Source organism: Anoplopoma fimbria, chromosome 21 (assembly GCF_027596085.1).
Source record: "Anoplopoma fimbria isolate UVic2021 breed Golden Eagle Sablefish chromosome 21, Afim_UVic_2022, whole genome shotgun sequence".
Classification (NCBI taxonomy): Eukaryota; Metazoa; Chordata; class Actinopteri; order Perciformes; family Anoplopomatidae; genus Anoplopoma; species Anoplopoma fimbria.
In genome coordinates this window covers 20,188,281-20,202,435 of record NC_072469.1, presented here as the reverse complement: position 1 = coordinate 20,202,435, position 14,155 = coordinate 20,188,281, and the positions used below count along the sequence as shown (strand labels likewise).

At 41.4% G+C, this 14,155-nt stretch overlaps 1 protein-coding gene across 1 annotated transcript in view; it reads left to right on the top strand.

The window, feature by feature from the left end:
* The first annotated feature begins 1,562 nt into the window (after window positions 1-1,562).
* The window catches only part of sema5a (sema domain, seven thrombospondin repeats (type 1 and type 1-like), transmembrane domain (TM) and short cytoplasmic domain, (semaphorin) 5A), a 112,514-nt gene continuing 99,921 nt past the window's right edge, over window positions 1,563-14,155 (top strand). Inside the window, exon 1 of the mRNA XM_054623020.1 lies at window positions 1,563-1,631. The gene's annotated coding sequence lies outside the window, so the exon portion shown is untranslated. The remainder of the gene's footprint in view (window positions 1,632-14,155) is intronic.

The following is a 14,155-nucleotide window of genomic DNA, read 5'->3' as shown; positions in this document are numbered from 1 at the left end:
TGTGTACGACACTCTTAGGGCTTCTGGAGCTTGATAGAAGCTGCCTTCATTCACCAGAGGATAAATAGGTAATTGAACTGGGGATGTCGCTATTAAAATACACAAAGGCACAGAAACGCTGTGCTGTCTCTACTCCCCTCTCCTCACACACACACACACACACACACACACACACACACACACACACACACACACACACACACACTCATGTCTGACATGACATATTTTTACGTTCCAAAATTTGCTGTTGAATGAATCTCTTTACTGCTATTTTCTCTGTTAAAAAAAAATAAAATGCGTACGCTTTGTAAAGCAGTTAAAAAACACTTCACCCACAACATCGAACAGCTGGGTTCCAGTGGTGACAGATATGCATGCCAGGGTTCAAGCCCAACTTTCAGTAAGCATCCTAGAAACTGAATCCTAATACCAGCTCTGTCACAGAGGATGCAGATTTCTAGGATTTGCAGGGGAAAAGGCTCTACAAATTACATTACATTACATTACATTACATTACAGTCATTTAGCAGACGCTTTTATCCAAAGCGACTTACAGGAAGTGTATTCAACATAGGTATTCAAGAGAACTACTAGTCACCAGAAGTCATAAGTGCATCTCCTTTCTTAAACAAGCATCTTAAAGCATAAACCAGAGCAAAAGTATAGTGCAGAGGCAAATTACTACGAAAACAATAATTGCAACAGACTAATACGAATACAATAAGTGCTACAAACTACTACGAATAGGATAAGTGCAGTAAACAAATACAAATTCAATAAGTGCAGCGAACTGATACAAATACAGTAAGTGCAACAACTAATACGAGTGCAATAAGTGCTACGAGGAAGGCTCAGGGTAGTACTTCTTGAAGAGGTGAGTTTTTGGTCATCTTTAACAGGACTATACCTTCAAATGTAGGCTTTAAAACTCCCAGATTAAGGGGGTTTTCTTTGGCTGATGTTGACCCCTGACCTCCCCGGCACACACACACACACAGGGGGAATCTAACTTCTCGAATCAAAAGAGCATATTGAGGTGAAGATGTCAAAATAACTCAACTTGTCCAAATGTCAGCCATCCCACTTGTAGCTCCAGCAGTTCATGGGCTTTATTCCTCTCCTCCACCTGCAGGACAGCTGTGCCACGTCTCTCTTCTCCTCAGCCATCCAAAGCACCACTGCTGCTGAGATGCGCAGCTGTGGCTGAGAAGCAAGCGTTGGCTTTTTGCGCACAATCTCTGGCTGTTTAGTTAAAGGACAGTTTTGTTTTTGCACCATTTGATTTTGCACCCCACCATCCGGAGGCACATTGTCTGTGGCTCCAGTGGCGCAGCGGTACAGCTCGGTGTCCGATTACAAACACGCTTCTCTGTGGAGCACAAATAGCACACGGAGCTCCGGAGGGGAGAGAGAGAGAGAGAGAGAGAGAGAAGAATCTCTGCAGAGAGAGAGAGAAGGAGAAGGAGGTTTTTTTTTTATACCCAGGGTCGATTTCTGGCAAGAGACGCAGCGGAACGGAGGATATATCTTCTTCAGCTCATCTTTATTTTTTTGGGTTTCCACTCTTCTCACCGGACAAGACACGCAGCTTCGCTCCCTACTAGATGAGAGGGAGTTGGGCACCTCACCTGGTAAGACTAAGCCTATTATTATTATTATTATTATTATTATTATTATTATTATTATTATTATTATTATTATTAAGATATACCTCTGCCTCCTGCAGACATTCAAACATAGACCTACTTTTTTACTGCTTGTCATATACTCTCTTTGTCACAGTCAAATCACAATTGAAAAAAAAGTGAAAGCATGGTTCAGAGAGTGAATAAGACAGAATGTCACAGAAATAAATGAACTGATCCATAAATCCACAACCCCACAGTTTAAATAATCAGTTTGAGAAGTTTTGCATTTAGCTTTGCTATGTCCGACCACTTGGTGGTGCTGGCAGAGTGCAACCGTCACCAGGTCCCTGCTAATTAATTTTCCTTTCAATATATCTTTTGACAATTGATTAGGCTCTGGTATCATAACCGATATTCCAAAAAGTCTTTAGCATCAATACAAGCATTGGAAATATGTTCATAAAATAGTATGTTTACAAAATAGTATGTGCTGAAATTGTCAGTGCCTTGAAAGCTGGAAAGCAAGTTGGGAAATGTTCACTCAGTTCTTGTGTTAAGATTTCTGAATGTAATACGTTTTTTTGTCAGTGGCTGCAGATCAATTGTCTCTGCTTCTTTATGTGACCTTTCAAATCTATTTGCTGCAATGTTAAGTTTAGTGTGAAGATGTTCAGTCTATTTGCCTCTGGTGTGGTGACGTCACTGTTTGAGGAGATGAACAGAATGTGTGCCCTTTACGAGACATGCTGATCATGTACTGTTTAATACTTGCATTTAACATTTATTGAAAGTGACTAGACCAACTTTCTTTTATTCTGCACAACCCTTTGTTGAGCTTGAAGGACCTTCCAGTCACAAACCTCAAACATCAGGCTTCCCACTCAGTTGTAGCCAGAGCCCTTGAATGTTTCTAAGGTTTTTGTAAAACTATTCAAAAAAGTTATGTCACAAGTAGTTTATTTGAGCTTTTCTTATAATCCACATGAAACCAAGCATTACTCTTCCACAAAAGCCATCCTTACACAGCATCCAATGTACTATTTGTCCCTGGGCGGGTTCTAGAAGATGACTCAAGGTAAATATACAATGGTTTGTGCTGTAGATGAACAACGCGATTGGTTTATGCGAAGGAGATAAGACATGTGGTTCATGTGCTCCTCGTGTTACCCTGCGGCTCTGTCCTTGGTTCTTACCGGTCCTGCAGTGGATTTAGATGAATGCTAATCTCCAGCCCTGATTGTGCTGATTGGTGTACGATTAACTGGACATAATTGTCAACTAAGTCACTTATTCGCCGTTGTTGTTTTTTCTTTAAGCCTGAGGCGAGCACCTTTTTAGAGAACATGCTAATTCTTTCTAAGATGTTGTGTCCAGAGTTTAAAGCACCCAGAGCACTCTTTTTCCATTTCATTGGAATGCATACGGGTGGCTGGTTGTTTTGATCGTGCTAGCTTTTGGGACTTGAAAGCTGCAGTTCTGATAAACACAGTCAGCTTCCTCTGATCTTATGGCCTTGGACTCACGAGGATGCTGTGGCTCATTCGTCCTGTCACACTGTGCTTACCAATGGAAAAAAAGGGACCCTCATCCAGATGGTAGAATTGCTTTTGACTCACAGCGTCCGGGTCTTTATTAGACGTTGGATGCTAAAATCCCCAAGGAAAAGAGAGGAAAAAGAAATACAGAACAAGAGAGAGAGAGGGAGAGGGAGAGAGAGATGAAAATGCTGAATCAAGGAATCATGTGACATGATGCCTTTTGGCAAAACTAGGCAGTTTATATTGCAGCTGAACTGTAGAGAAACGCTGCACGGAGGAAAAACAACATTAAAGTTGCAACGATTGATCGGTCTCTGCAACTATTTTGATAATTTATGAATTAATTTTTTTAAGGTAAAACACTTGTAACACTGTCTGCTTTTTTGGTTTTTTTTTTTTTTTGGTTTTATATCATTGTAAACTGAATATCTAGTTATTTGGACCGGTAGTCAGACATTTAAAGAAGTCCCCTATTAAGGATGGATAAAGATAATTAAGCAACTATTTAAATGTTTAATGATTGAATGACAATTTTCTGGCTTTATTGCTTCTGACTATTTGCTGGTTTCCATCATCTTTATTGTACTCAATATTTGGGTTTTGGACCTTTGGTTAGATAAAACAAGAACATTTTAATACATGTACTTGGGCTTTGGGAAGCTGTGATGGGCATTTTCTGACACTTTACAGACAAAGATTAATTTGTTAATTGAGAGAATAATTGGCAGTTTAATCAATAATGGAAATGATTATTAGTTGCAGCCCTAAATAACATTACCACTTAAACTCCTACCCCGTAGAGAGAGATAGGCTGCACATGCAGATGAGCCCTTAGTAATGGAAACCAGCAACACATTCCAGCGCCTACTGAAAAGCAGCATATGATTAGTGTGATTGATGTTTTGCACTGTTTTGGGAATTTGCCAGAGCACTGACACAGAACACCAGCACAAACACAGCAATTAGTCCTAGCTAGGAGGATTCCATGATGAAAAGGACCCTAGTGGCCTGCAGCAGGCCGTGGGGGTCGCCATGGAAACCCGGTTGAATGACAAGCCCATTGTCGTCGACCTTTGTGATTCGGCGTCCCCTCGGGTCGAGCCCCGTTGGGAGTGAAAGTGAAAGGCATTACGGTGCACGTGTAAACCAAACAGCCATTACCCTCTGGCCCCACGTTGCCCTTTAAGGCCCTTTGGTTACTTATTTATCTGACACCGGCAAGATGGGGCTTTAGGATAGTTTGACCCTGTACACACCGCTTCACAAACGATCCCGGTTTATTGGCTGTGAATTGCATGGAAGCCCCTGTTGTACAGATCATCCTCAGTAGATGATTTATTGCTTTTATGCAAGTTAACTTGGAGACTCAAACAATAGCTAAAGTGGTTTGCTGTTCTTCCCTGCTGTGCTTTGTCCTCTCACCACCACAAGCTATTTATACATCACAATCACTTTGCCATTATCTCATCCCTCCCTTGTCCTTGCTGCCACTTCTAATTTCAAGACTGTAACTCCAGAAAATCATCCCCCATGTGAGAAACAATAATTCAAAATATTTAAGCCTGTCTTCAGCGCTTATTTGTGCCAGTAGCAGCATTTTGAGATACATTTCTGACCTATCCCTACATAATAGAGAAAGTTGCCAGGGTGTGATTAAACAATTCTTTCATTTCCACCATTCTCAGTTAATTAGTAAGATGGGGTGATGTTGCTATGGCTACTCCAAGGTTTCCTGCAGTGGATTTGAGGGCCCCTGTCAGTCACAAAAAAACCTGTAAATGTTGGCTTAATGAAAGTTTGTCATTCACATCACTTCTGTTCTTTAAAGGCCAAAGTGTCACAGCAGTTGCCATGGAGATCGTAACGTAGCTATCAAGTGGGATGCACAATGCAACCCCATAGCATCTGTTGTTTATCCTCAATAAAGTCTGCATTACGGATAAAGCGGAGTCTCTCTCGTCAAGGTCAGCTCTGAAAGATTTGTCGCTTGTATGGTGGCATTATTTCAAACACATTGTGACTTTATTTTCTGTGAGGAATATTAAAACATAATGCTACGCAGCTGGAGTCAAGTGAGTTGAAGTGAAAACACAGCACGCACGCACACAACATGAGGACACATTTGTGAAAAGAGCAGGAAATGAAGTGATAAAAGTGGATTGTGTAGAAAAACACACACACAGCACTTCTCTGATGGGACTTCTTCTTGCAAAACAAGGCGGGGAAAGCTGTGATAATTTCACACCGCATGCTAAACAGCAGAAACAGCACAGGGGGTAGGTGTAGGAAATAATTTGAGTTTACTGTGCGACAGGGAAGAACAGGCAAGCGATATGTGATCCTGGATGTGCCATCATTTCTGCTGCTTGGATTCAAGAGTGAATGTCTGTGGTCTGAGTAAAACATCCAGTTTCATGTCCGCACGTCAAAGGGAATTAGAACCGCTAAAGCAGCCTTCACTCTCTGGCACTGATACACCACATTTAGGCTCTGTCCCTCTCTCTGCTACAACCTCAAAACCCCACTCAAATAGCAGAAGAATCTGTCTTTTAACCACCAGTACAGGAAGAAGAGGGATACTATATTTGGGTCACGATTAAATAATCCCCAAATCCTCTTTTTCACTGGGGATCAAGCCAAGACGATGTTTGAAAGGTTAAACAGAGATGGAGCCAAACTTCTGTGACAACAGGAGAAGCGATTATTGTAAACTTATTTAAGTTTGGAGTTTGTTCTACTACTTAGGCAACCGAGAGAGCAGTCGAGGAGAGAGCGTATGACGAGGTTGTAATGAATCTGGGTGGGTGGAAAGAGAGAGTTTTTAAAATGAGTACTCGAGGAAGAGAGAGTGAAGAGGCTTTGCTGGTCTTTGTTTATTGACTGAATGAGCGCCACAGGGCCATTTGAAGGGTGAAATGAGTCATGAGTTGTCACCAAACACACACAGAGAGAAACACACACTTTTTTCTCTCTGGGCCGTCACCCAGCTGCATTTCTCTGGAAGATGAATGACTTTGAAACGTGAATGAGAGCATCATTTGATAGCGGCGCTCAGCTCGTATATTTCTCTTTTATAGGAGCTGCTACTTCTTTCAGGATGCAGCTTGTACCTCTGAGGTGAGAGCAAAACTGGACTGCCTCCTGTGAGACTTTGACACTCGCCGCTATGTATAGTCAGAGCTAAATTAGCAGCCTCCACCTATTACTAAAGCAGGTGCACAGACTTTCTCTGTGTTTATTTGTGTGTCGTGCAATATTTCCTGTTTGCCATATGTTTTCCACATCAGCAGGAGGTGATGTAGCTGAAGTCTTTCGCGGGTTTTAGTTTTTTACCCCTCATGGGACGCTGATCACAGCGTCTTATCTTTATAAAGCATATCATTACACGATAAGAAGCTCTTTTGATGTGATGTGTTTAGAACTATCAGAGCCTCATCTATTGCACCACTGCAAACAGCCAGAGAAGCCCTAATTTGATCAATGAGTGGATATAAATACAGAAAATCCTTTAATCTTCAGCAAATGAAAACATTTATCTCTACTTTGAAATCATTAGGAGGGCTAATCAGAAAAATATCCTCGAAAAGAAAAAAATATTCAGGTTGCAAGAAGATGCTTGCCTCGGCAGATGAATGAGAAAAACGAAATTACACAGCGCGCCATATTCTTTTTATCCGACCTTATATGAAAGTTTGCGATAACATCTAAAAGATAACTGTTTGTAGTTCGGCCACGCGGGAAAAATGGGAGCGAAAGACAGATACAGAGTGAGATTATGGGAGAGATATAAAGAGAGGAAGTGAGATGGAGGTGAAAAGATAAGAACTTAAGTTTCACAGACACAAAGAGGGGCGGCGCCTGCTTTTTGAATAGAAAAAGAAAAGGCAAAAGAAAAAAGGAAGGGGAATTATATAGAGATAAAAGGGCAGATACGAGAATTGTCGAGCATTCTCGCAGGCCGAGTTGGTTTCGAGGGAAATTGTTAAATATACAAGAAGGAGTTCTAGCGGTCTAGCCGGTCCCCGATGCATCTAACTGCTGGATTCATCTGTCAGTGCTAGAGGTCCTTAGAGACGAACAGAAAGAGAGAGAGACAGACAGGAAGGACAGGACAAGACAAGACAGAGAAAAGTAGGCACAGGCAGCAACAGAAGGGAAGACAGGAGTGGAGAAGGCAGATCTGACAGAAAAGAAAAAAAACAAGATGAAGGAAGAGAAAATAAAGGCCTACTTTCTACTGGGGAAGAAAGAAAAATGTCACCCTCACTCTTTTGTTTGATTCACAGTCTCTCTCCAACCAATGTCCTATTACTGTCAACACACTATAATTTAAAAAGATAGAAAGTCCAGAAAAACACATGATGAGCTTTAAAAATACAATACTTTGTTAAGGATTGAACCTGTGGTTCCTCATCTTTTTGCCGTGTGACCCCTTGCAAAAGGTAGTGTCGTGTTTTGGGTCCTCGTAATGTTTCAGATGCCTTTGAGTTCTTAGCGTTTTGAATAAATATCCATTTTCCCTTGAAACTTCATAGTTGGATTTATTTAGATAATCAGTGGAGGCACAAAGAGTGAGACTTATCTACTATGTCACAACAAAAGCAAAGATTAAAGAGTAGGTCAAACACTGAATATAACATTGTATATTAGTTTTTATCTCCTTTCCTACCCCATTAATCAACTCACATGTCCTCAAATTCATCTCAGGGCCTGACTCAGGTTGGACTGACTATGGATTTACATACCAAGCTGCTTATAGTCCAATATATCAGTCACAGGGGCCATATTTAGCTGATAATACTTGTTGATTTTGAATAATGTACTTTCTGCTTGCTTCTATGTAATGGAGTATTTTTACATTGGTACTGATACTTTTAATAAGTGAAGGATCTAAGAGCTTCTTCAAACACTCCAATGCATTGCCACCCTTATTGCAGGAGGTTGCTGAGGCACTACATGGGCAGAAAACAGCTCTCCACCTCCTCTGCAGAGATTTAATAATTTTTTGTACTCACAGTTAATATTCTCCTTAAAACTTGCTAAAATTGAACATCAATCAAAAAGAGCAAAATATTAAGACTCTAACAAGGAACCTTAATGTGATTTTAAGTAAAATAGGTGCCGCATTAATAATGCAACAATTTACACAGAAATTCATTAAAGGGCCTCTCACTTCATTGTGTGTCTGAAACCAAACTTGTACGACTTTTGAAAGGAGAGGAAAAGAAAAAAGTGAGAAGCGAGTAAGGAAAAAATGTTGCGTGGTTTCTCCTTCACACACACACACCTACTGTATTGTACTGTACAAAAACACTGCACACACTCCAGACATGAGACCCCCATGAGTCATGCCCTTTTCGTGGTCTGTGTAGGGCACGAATGTGAATGTGTAGTCTACCCCGTTTGGTAGAAACAATGCTGCCTCAGTTCTGACGCTGAAACCACACAGAGGGCATGTGGTCTGATCTAAACCACCAGCTGTGAATAGCAGACCACGTATTATTCCTCCTGAATAACATCTCTTTCTTTCTTGAATAAACCATCAGGAAGAATGAGCCCTCAGTTAAAAACCGGCCTGGCTGTCTTCCAGCGGTGAACACCTTATTTTGTTTATTGCACACGAACAGTTGTACTCTAAGCTGACTTGACTTTGACTTTTTTAAGCTCTTTGCACAAGAGGAAGTGGTCATTTGGAGTTGGAATACAATTATACACAAGTAGGAGTTTGGTTTCAAGGGACATTTTGTTATGGAACATTAAGTCTGTTAAAAGTCTAGCAAGGTACTGGGTCTCAGTGATAAGGATATTTGTTGCTGTAAAAGGGAGTTATTCTAGTGGTATTGCCAGGAGAGTGCTTTTCTTGAGTTGGTTGGCTGGCTCACACAATGGTCTGATTATGCTTTTCACGAAAAAAAGAGAATGTTTCTATTCTCCTGTTCTGCCTATTGTGTTCCAACAAAAAGTGAGTTACTTCAAGAGTTGTGCTGACTCTCTTTTTCTGTGCGGTTGGGACTAAAGGTGATTGTTAAAAGATTCTTTGCGATGAGATGTGGTTTTTTTTTTTGTTCTGCCTCTTCTGTCTGGCATAGAATACAGAAAACTAAAATACAAATAAACACCAAAGTGTCTAAAAACACACGTCCCAGTGTACACACACGGCAAGGTTGTATGCTGTGTGCCGACGTGTTGCCTTAACAGAAGAGACGAGCTTTAAACCTTGCAGCATCATATAATGTAGACTGGGATACGGAGGAAGAGGCGATCAGATGGACAAAAACGTGATATCAATAAATAAAATGCCAAGAATAAGCAAACTAGAGCGAGTCAAGGCTGTGGCAAAATAATACCTCTCTGAAAATACCAGGAATATTAATAGTTTTGCTGCTTATTTCACATGCAGCCCGGCTCTCACGTGCATGTGTCAGGCCTCCGGAGGTCAGCAGGGCAACTAAAAGGAAAGGCTCCAGTTTCACTTTCTCAGAGATGGGACCTTAGCCTGAGCAGACCTGACCCCCAACTCCCTTTTTAAAGATATACATATGCAGATGTGCAAGAAAAATGCGCAGATGCATGGAAAAACACTCTTTCACTGTCAGCAGCAGACTAAAAGAAGAAAAGACAATTGCTTTAATGAGGCTAAGCCGAGATCAGCTCAGTCACATCAGTATAAATAAAGGATAAATGGATGTTGTTGCAAGAAAGCTTCGCAGCTGTTGTGGAATCAAGCTGTTGCAGAACGGGCGCAGTGAGGAAGGAACTCCTACGTAGAGGATACATTTCATAACACTTTGTTGGAGTGCACTTCTTGTCATTAAAAAACGCACCTCTGCCCTTCCGAAGCATGGGCCCTGTAGCATCCTGATCTATGTTGTGCTCCACGCTGTTCCCCAAAGTCTTCCTTGGTAGAAAAGCACTCCATTCTCTGCAGCAGTTGAGGGAAAAAGGGTATTCTATCCTGCAGGGTCAACGTCTTTTTATTGACTTAAGAAAAGCACACAAAAAGTAGTTTGTATCTCACACGCGAAGAGGAAGCTGTTGCTCGAGCCCATCAAGCAGCTGATACTCAGGAGGTAATTGTGCGAGTAAAGATAGTTGATTTTTTTTTTTAATGCCTCTGCTGATGTTACAAAACCCTTAAATGTGTAGCTGGACCTCCACAAACCATTCAAGACAAAAGGGGATGTTTGTCCTCCTTTCCACCAACCCCATTACAGCACCCAACCACCTTCTCACTCTGCACTGAATACTATAATATTAATACAATACTTAAATCATCCCCAGAGGGAAATATCTTCCCTCTGATGTGGGAAGGTCAGAGTTGCCAGGCAGCTGGATCTGTGAGGGAGGCAGTGGCTTACTCAAGGATACTAAAAAACCCACGTGTTCAGTTGTGTGGACAGTGTTGTGTCCTAATAGGTACGAAACAACAGTACTCTCTGCCTCCTGGAACTGGTTCCATCCCACAGGTGGTGGAAGGTCTATCTGAACACAATGAGACACAATGTAACCTATCATTGTCCTCAGCGGAGCTCCCAACCAACATTGCCTCCCTCCCTCCCCCTTTGGGCCCCATATATCATAATTAACACCTTCTCATTGCAAATATATGTTTCTTCTGGGCTAAGGCTCTTGTTTTATAATTGTATATGAGCACATGTGTGATTTCACACCCTCTCAGATATCCAGAGTTCATCTCTTCTAGCTGAAGCAATTATAGTAATTGGCAGGTTACAGTAACTCCGTTTCAGCTTTGGTTCTCACTATTTAGCACTTCTGTCACCTCAGTCGTCTTTTTTCCTCACTCGCAGAGTTGATGACAGTCAGACTCCTCCCTGAACTCCTTATGCAAAATGATGCCTTTCAGAAGCTGCAAAGGACGGTTATGGCAGGTGTTGGAAAAATGATTTAAAAAGCAGCAAGCGCGGAAATATGTCTAGCACAATTTTTTTTTTATCAAATTATCATATTTAGCCACAGAGCATGATTACTGTGAAGAAGGGGAAAGGATGTTAATTGCAGTGTACAGTCACATGATTTACGGCTATTGTTGTGTAGCAGTGATAGCAGAACCCACCTAAAGAAACAATTACACAAAGCACACTGTTATTTCTGCCTCACTAGCTGGACTGTAATTTAGCCGCACGCCTGATTTCTGCATCTGGTCCCACACATTCTGTCACTCAAAACCTTTTTTTTCTCCATTATTCTCCCTCTACACAGTCGCCACTTTCGCACACTCTCTGAATGCACGAGAATGCAACTTGTCGGTTTGATTAACGCAGATCATCTGGCTGTGTCATTCCCTTGAGAACAGAAAGCTTTCTCTCATATACATATTTCTACATTTGCATTCAACAAGATGAAGATGAATACGTTTTATAGATGGATATACAGTGATGGTGGGATAATAAAATATGGACAAAGTAAAAGATGAATGTCCATGGCGAGTTGGGAGGTTAAGAAGTAACAAAGATGGAGTTGAGCGCACCTGGAAGCCACATGTGGATTATCCCGCCTGCCCCCACCGGCGTCCCGGCTTGGAAAATGCCATTGTCATCATTACAGCAAAGGGTGGAGGGGATCATTAAGTCATTATTTATGTGCTTTCTGCTGTTTTATCACCTCCAGACACAGTCTCACAAAGCAGACACCCACACTCACAGCCCCAGAAGAATAACATAATTGTATGAGGCAGCCAGGGGGTCCCGTCTAAGAGAAAAAGTGCAGACATTAACAGTCTGGGCCAGCTGTACAAGCGACTAACCCAACTTTTTTATTTCCCTGTTAGGCTCATTTACACCTAGTGTTGTTTATGTTTATTTACACGCTGCTCACACAATAAACCTCCACTTCCAGATTTTCTCCGGTTTGAGGCATGAGGTAGCAGAGTGGAAGTTTTTACAAGCAATTTCCCCTTTTGCAGTAGCAGTAGTTTGCCTGACTAAAAAACACATCGGAAACAGACCTTGCACTTTAAACTGCATGTCCTCCAATTTTGGTTCCTTCGCCTGCAACATTTTCCGGCCTGGAAAAGCAGCGAGGTTGTTATAGGTAGCTTTTTTTGGTTTATTAAACTGGTTTATTTCAGTCTGCTAGTTTGAATCGATTTTCACCCGTTCTTTCATCATCTCACACCAGGATGGACGATGAAAGTCGCAGTTTACATGAAACAAAACTGGTGTGTGCGTGAAAACCCAGATATATGGAGTTGAGGTGGGCAAAAAAAAAAAAGGGATTTGGAATAGAATTGGATGTTAAAGAGACCTATGTTGCACCTGGAGCTGTGGCGCCTGTGAAGGGGCCATGTAGAGTCAGCTCTCTGGACACCGTCGTCCCAGATACTCCCCCGGTGTTTCCCTTCCCTTTTCTTTAAAAGGGGGGGACTGTTGCTTTTCCAGCTGTGCCTGACCACCATACCCTGAGTCTGTTCCCCTGTTGTTTTCATGTCCTGATTCAATTACCTCAGTGGGACCACTCTCCTGACACATGGCATACACACACGGGACTGGAGATGTGAGGAATTGCAGTTTTTATGCCATGTGTTATTCATAGAGATCCCTTTCACTCTTCACAGCAAAGCCACACTTTCCAGCCTCCTTTCTCTGAAGTGCCTCTAAACTCTTTGCTCCGTTTCTTTCCTTCCATCTAAAGTTATCTTCCATTAATCCTCTCCATTCTCCTCCTCACTCAGCACTCCTTTTGTTCCCGCTTAACCTCTTTAACACCCCTCTCCTCTTCCCTCGAAACCTTCTCTATCCAAGCCCGTGCCTTAATTTCATCTCATCCAACCTCTTACTCTTCATCCTCGACCGCATCTCCTTCATCCTTTGTTCCTGTATTCCTCTCATTATTACCGGCCTCTCTCCAGTAATCTACCTCAAGTGACCCGAAACGACTTTCTTGACGCCTCTTCCTCTGAAGTCTTTTGCACCTCTCCAAGATTCTGAAGAGCGGGTCAGTGCATGTCTGAAAGCCATTATCTAACAGTGTTTCGGTCTTCCCAGACAGCCAAGCAATGCGTTTGCTCACATGTATGTTCTTATTTTATTCTTATTCACAGGAACTCACTTAAAACAAAAAAACACCGCAAATATAATCCATGCAGGCATCCAGACGAACTTGCTGGACCTTAAATCGCAGCACAGTTATAATCCGTCGTGACGCACATATACACATACATTTATTCTGACTCTGCCCACTGACTGCACACAGCTGAACAATACAAGCCAGTGTAACCATGTGATAATGCACTTTTGGATTTCTTGCTATAATACTACACACCACCTAACGCAGGACAAAAAAATAAGAAGAGCTTAATATGTCTATCAGTTTAGCTGCTCATATTTTAATATGCAACATTATTTAGACTTTTTGCAACTGGGTATATGGTGAAGGTTACAGTATTATATGAGAGTAATCACAGATAGCAGCAGATCTGTCTTTTATGCTTAATTGCTGCTAATCTGCAACACATGTTGACATAGTAAAATGTTGTTAGATTGAGATGTATTAAGAAAAAGGAATTAGGCTCACAAGATTAAAACAAGCTTGATTATAATGCCTCTGGTTGGGAAGTTGTCCCCATATAATCAAATATGCTTATATTGGGCTTGAAATAAATGTTTTTTTTAGTTTTAGGTTAACAGAGTAATCATATAGTCAAATCCAATAAATCCTGAGACCCTACTGACAAATCTTCAGACACAAGCTATTATCCTTCTGTGGGGATTCATGTAAAGGTCTTTGCTAGAAGGATATTATGGGTCACAGAGTAGATGATGTGCGCACACACCTCAAAAACTTCAACATCGTACAGCACATGTCAAGCAAGCTGATTAGTTTATCCAAGATCCCGACTGGAAGTTTTCTCTATTTTTATACTAGAGTTTGGGCAAACACTGATTAATCTGCTGATTACTTTTCAAGGAATCCTTGTGTCCATAAAAATGTCAGAAGTTATTTAAATAAGCTTAATACAATTTCAAAGAT